The following is a 6,657-nucleotide window of genomic DNA, read 5'->3' as shown; positions in this document are numbered from 1 at the left end:
CCACTGACACATGTAGTACTGAAATGTGAGTGTTTTTGTACTGCTTGAGAGAGGGGTTGATATATCATAGACTTTATCTTGTAGAGAGTTAATATAAAGTCAGATGAACTACAGAATGGATATGATCATGACCTTGATTATGTACCTGGACTCAAATTAACTGTGAGTATTCCACTTTAAGGATTCAAGTGATTTTTTTCCACTTCTGTCTTAGATGAAGTCGAATAATTTCAAGTATCATGCTCTTCAATAAACCTGCCAGATCCGGATTAACTGCGGACGGTATGTACTTGTCTAACCGGAAGCACTTTGGCAAATCATTTAAAATGTCACTTGAGGATTGAAAAGGGTCTACAGCTGGAGCAGTGTGAAGGGTCTGATTATAGATATTTCTGTTCTCTTTGGAAAGAGCATGTGACTAAATAAATTGTTTGAAATTAAGAACTGTGGGGCCTATTAATATTGAGGCCAGCAGATTTGCTGGGATCAGGAGCATCCTTCAAATGTTCCGACTTTCTAAGACTCAAAACAACATTTCTGCTTGGCCTCAAATATCATGCTTTCTCTCAGGAAGACTTTGGGCGAGATTCAAAGTATGTTCTTTGTTTCTATTGTTTAAATGAGGTTGTTAGTAGCAGGGTTATTATAGTTAACAAAAACTAAGACTAAAACTAGCAGTAGAAAAAGTAATTGTGTTAAGTGAAATAGAAATGAAAATAAAAACGAAGAAACAAAAACTAAATAACTACAATAAACAGTGCAGCACGAACTAAAACTAAATGGAATTGCAGCTAAAATCAGCTTCGTTTTCGTTGTGAAACCACTTTGGCCTATTCTGTTTGACGCAGGCCTAACAAAAAGAACCTAGAATGAAGATGACACAGTAACAAACTAGTTCCAGAAGGTGTCAGCAAAGCAACATAGCGAATGTCGGCTCCCGTAGAAACTGATGAAAGCTCCAAAAACTAGATTTTCTCAAAATGGCTAAAGTATCAGGCAGGAAGCGGCACAGTTGACTACGACCGCGTAGTAGACAAAAGTAAATGTATCTAGATGAAGGGTAACGGCAACATTTGTGGGATGCCGCTAAAAGGAAAATTGGGGACATTTAATAAACAATGGTTTTGTAAATCATATCTGATGTCATGCATTCTTTCATCCTATTTTTTTCAGCTTCTTTAAAGCGTTTGATGGTTATGAAACAGACAGACTGATTACTTTTTATGAGCTACAAAAGCAAACCAGACCATCAGCAACAAGACTGATTATTTCTATATAGTTAGGGCCCGAGCACCGAAGGCGGTGCGAGTACCTCTTGAAATTGAAGGAATTATTATTCTTTCTTTGTTTGTTTGTTTCTGGTGCCAAATGAATCGCATATTTGGCGGCTTTAACATGCCCCAAAACTCATCAAATTTGGACTGTGCATCAGGTCTGGTGAAAAATTTGATATTTTGTGGGTTTCGCAGATGACTGTTGCAAAATGGCTCCATAGCGCCCCCTAGAAATTTTCAAAAACGCCTCCCCATAGAGGTTACTTTCACCTAGGTGTATGAAATTTGGTAAGCATATTGAACAGCCCAAGACGCACTAAAAAGCCTCTTGCACCCATACCTCAAACCAAACAGGAAGTCAGCCATTTTGCTTTGAATTTCAAAATAAGACGTGTTTTTGGCGATTTACAGGGGTCATACTTTAACGAACTCCTCCTAGGGACTTCCTCCCAGACTTTTCAAAGTCGCTCAGTTTATTGACAACACATTGAAGATTAAAAGTTATCAAAAGCTTGAGTTTTTGAGAATGGGCGTGGCCTTGGCTGGGGGTCAAAGTCTGATGTTTTTTGGGCAAAATGCCAAAAAATGAAAATCACTGTTACTCTCACATACAGTCTTCTATCCTCTTCATATTTCACATGTATGACAAGAATCCCAGCCCCAACACAATTACAGGAAAATATTTCCCATCAGGCCTAGCGCCCGCTACTGGAAGCAGGAAGTGACATGTTTTACTCTACAAGCCCCTCCTCCAAGGTGGTAAAACATATTAACCTCAAATTCATGTCAGGAAACTCTTAAGATCTTGATTAAGGTCTGTGAGAAAACTTGGTGAGGTTACAACAGAGGGCGTGACCCTGGCGGCGCCACGAATATAACCTTCGCCATGATGCCTCGCCATAACATTTAGGCATTGATAACTCGTCCGTACTTCATCCTGTCTGCACCAAATTTCACATGCTTTATAACAGTCCCGCCCTGAATAGATCTACACACTCCTTTCCTTACCAATCCTATAGCGCCACCCACTGGTGACAGCCTGTATCAACTCTCATATACATTGTCCAATCTCCGCCAAATTTCACAGGTTTGATGAGGGTACTGCCCTGAACACATCTACATATACATTTCTCACTCATAGTCATAGCGCCACCTACTGGGCAGAGTCTGTATAAAGTGTCATATACATTGTCCAATCTCCACCAAATTTCACAGGTTTGATGAGGGTACTGCCCTGAACACATCTACATATACATTTTTCACTCAAAGTCATAGCGCCACCTACTGGGCAGAGCCAGTACTAACTCTCACATACATTGTCCGATCAGCTCCAAATTTCACAGGTTTGATGAGGGTACTGCCCTGAACACATCCACATATACATTTTTGACTCATACTGATAGCGCCATCTACTGGGCAGAGCCTGTATCAACTCTCATATACATTGTCTGATTTGCTCCAAATTTCACAGGTTTCATGAGGGTACTGCCCTGAACACATCTGCATATTCATTTTTCGCTCATAGTCACAGTGCCACCTACTGGTAAGAGCCAGTAGTAACTCTCATATACAATGTTCAATCAGCTTGAAATTTCCCATGTATGATTACAGTGTCGGACTGAACAGTTCTACATAATCATTTTTCGCTCATAGTCATAGCGCCACCTACTGGTAAGAGCCAGTACTAACTCTGACATAGATTGTCTGATCAGCTCCTTATTTCACATGCATGATAACAGTCTCGGCCTGCACAGGTCTACATATGAATTTTTTTTCGCTCATACTCATAGCGCCACCTACTGGTAAGAGCCAGTACTACCTCTCACATACAATGTTATATCAGCTTCAAATTTCACATGCACGATTATAGTCTCGGCCTGAACAGATCTCCATAGGAATTTGGGTGATGCTGACAGCAGCCCCTACTGGTGGACAGCCTGTGGCTACAGCACATCCTGTGCTTCATGCACACCCCGCTTCTGAGGTGCACCCCGTGTCTGCAGCACACCCCGCGGCCGCGACAAGCCCCAACGTGGCCACGGGTGCGAGGGCCTGTTCATCGCCGCTTGCGGCTTTAATTATTTTTGACACCTGAAACCGCTGGCAGGGGGTAGGTGTCAGGCGAGGCAACTAACTGCATGCTGCTTTTATTTGCATTTTCCAGGGCAGAAATTTAAAATGAGTGATAAATATGACTGTTAAAGAAAACAGGATTCGACCACTGAATCAGCTAAGAGATAAGAGGTACGACTTTGTCCACAGGGGGCAGCAAAATCAGCTCAAACTGAAAGTTCCTCAAAGGAGCTTTAAATCAAGGCTTTCCTCTAAATACCTGAAAAACTAAAACTTAATAAAAACTAAACTAAAACTAGTCAATTTCTCAAAATAAAACAAAAATAAAATTTTGAAATATGAGGTTAAGAACCATGTTACAGTAAGATTATTAAAATAAATATCTACTGTTTGAAGACAAGAAGCTCTAAGTAAGTATTCTGAGATCAGGGCTGAGTTATAAGTCAAAGCCAGGCAGGCAGGCAGGCAGGCAGGCAGGCAGGGGAGGTCAGACTGGAGAAATGGAGTCCCAAAGGTAGACAGGGGGGTCATAACAGACAAAACTCAGACAGGCATGGATAAGGCTGTACTGCTGGGGCAGAAGCACAATTGACAATTTGGCAGGGAATGGAAGGAAGTGGGCCAGTATAAATGCTACTGAGCTGGTACTGGGAAAGGAGGGACAGGTGGTTGATGGGTAATGGCAGAAACACAGGGGTTACTGCAGAGCAGGTGTGAGAAGCAGGATCTGAAACAACAGGAGAGTTTTTACACGGCAGGTGGAAACAGCAGACAAGGAAAATGTGAGAATTGTCTGTTTGTCACTGCTGTTTACTGGTGATGTAACCACTGAGTAAACGCACAAACAGATTGTCAGAAAAAGGCAAGTAAAAAGAAACAAAACAGACTGTGTTGCAGACAGTTTTAAGCAGTTAATGTGCATAGGACAAAGCCCAGCCATTAAATGGTTAATAGCAGATACTATGATAGTAAACAAAGATGATTTACCAAGCAAGGGCCCTGAAAACTATCACAGATGTAGGTAGCCTGGCTCAAAGAGAAATACATGCACCCATATGGTGTAACATAGGATTAAGCAGAAGCTGAGAATCAACAGAACCTAATAAAATAAACAAAGCCAGCAGAGCCTTTATGAGCCGTCTTAAGAACTGTTCAGAAGTCACTTGAGGAATAAATCCCCTACTATATTCTCAAAGAGAAAGCTTCATGTTCAAGTCATTTTTTTACGTTTCAATATGAAACACAATAACTCAGGGTCCCGCTGTGCCCCGATAAGCCCAGCAAGAACCTCCCATCATTTCAAACACACACACAAACATACAACCTCATGCACATCCTCTCATTTCCAAAGAAAAACATGCTTCTGTAATCCCTTTTGCTTTCACATAAAACCCTGACTGCACAAGCATGAAAAAAAAAAAAAATCACCCCAGTCTATTCATTTCTATACAGGATCACATTTTCCACCTAAATCTTTTAAGGTCCCGACATGAAAGTGGAGATCAAGGCAAAAAAACATGAAATAAGGCAAAGAAAGAAACCAGGGTGAAGACAGGGTGAGTGAATCAGTCTGAGGTTGGGTTAATTCCTGGTTGTTCTCCTCTTATGAGCCTTGTTTTTGTTGCACTGAGTGAAAAAGGAAACAGATTTTTGATCCCATGCTGACAAAGGATGTCCAATTGGGCACACTGGGAGGGACGGGGGTTATCTTTAATGGGCCATCTTCCTGCTGTCTCACTCCCTTGCCTGTGATGACAAGACTTAGAGAAATGAAAGGACACATTGGGAAGAGAGGGCATTAGTTAGTTAGGGACTGGGTATAAGTGTGCCCACAAGGAAATAATCCAACAACTAAAGGGCCAGGGTCAGAGAATAAGGCCATTAAACCATCTGTTTTCTCCTCCAATAATCCTTCTTTCCAACGAGAGTCAGGCCAATTTATTTTCTTAAATCTCTTTGATAATCTTCAGGTCTTTCATGTCAGCTTTTGCACAAACTCTCTCTTTCCATCTGAATGCCCACAGCGGACTCTCACTTGTGTGTTTGCCTTCTCAAGGGCGCTCGTCCACACAAGAAAGATTTCGATTGATTGACTTGTTTTATTTGTTTCATAGCTGAAGTTGTGTTTGTATGGATGTTTAGAAGTGATGGAGATTAGGCATATTTACACCATAATGTACAGACCACACATTTTCCACAGGGACTAATTGTTTGGTAGAAAGTACAGAAGTTCCCAAAAAAACTTTCCTCTGCAAGTTCTGTGAATTGTCTGTTTCTGTGAAGATACATCACTGATGAATTTCCATTGCTATTGGTAATTACAGTCACCTCCATTGTACTGAGGTGAAGGCAAAAATCTCTTTGTATCATGTTAATCTTTTTATTATTGAAATAATTTCCGGAGCTTCAAAGTTTAACTTCAAGCATGTTTTGGTTTGTTATTACTCACAATGTATTAAAAACGTTGTTTTCCAGTTATGATTAAGTTTGTTGCTGAAGTGGAGACAAGACCTGTCTACATGTCAACATATGATCTGAATGGATTACATTCAGTTTAGTTTAGATTCAACAAGACAAAGGCGCCCACTGATGAAAAGCCTTGGCATTTGTAGTATTACAGACTGGGTATCTGGTGCGACTTTCGTGATGCTTTTTCCATCACCCAGCAGTGGTTGGTCTGCCAGAGAGGGTAGGCGGAGCTAAGCTTTTTTCGGTCTCTGCAAGTGTTGTGAGTAAAAAGTAATCTACTATGGCTGGTCAAACAAAGAAAAGATCGATGACCACAGATACAACTTCAAAAATAACTGAAAATACAAAGAAAAAGAAACAAACTCGACGCTCAGATGAAGGCAAACAGTCTAAAAAGGAAAGCGACCGTCAGCCAGGAAAATCAAGAGGTACAACCGGAGCCAACCGTGGACGTCACACATGCAACACTGTCTGGATATCTGGGAAGTGTGCTCCTGCAATTATCGTTTATCCTGCTAGGTGCCTCCAAAGAGAACAAAACTGAGATCTTTGAGATTACAACTTTAAAGCTGTTGATTAGCCTGGCTTAGCATAGACACTATCTTGCCAAACGTACATCCAGCCTACCAATGAGTTATGTATTGCAGTTTGTTTACATTTTGTTACTTTTTTGTGTATTAATGCTTCTTTGTGTTTTCTTTACAGCTACACTGTAATAACAACTACTACAGCACAGGGGGTAGCATGCAGGGATAAGTAGAGTGGCCTTTTCAAATTCAAATAAGCTCAGTGAACACAAATACAGAAACCCTTCCTCAATCTTATAAAATAACTCTGGAGA

Source organism: Semicossyphus pulcher, unplaced genomic scaffold (assembly GCF_022749685.1).
Source record: "Semicossyphus pulcher isolate SPU_LCO1_2020_fin unplaced genomic scaffold, fSemPul1.0.p SCAF_1, whole genome shotgun sequence".
Lineage (NCBI taxonomy): Eukaryota > Metazoa > Chordata > Actinopteri > Labriformes > Labridae > Semicossyphus > Semicossyphus pulcher.
This window is presented reverse-complemented; position numbering follows the sequence as displayed.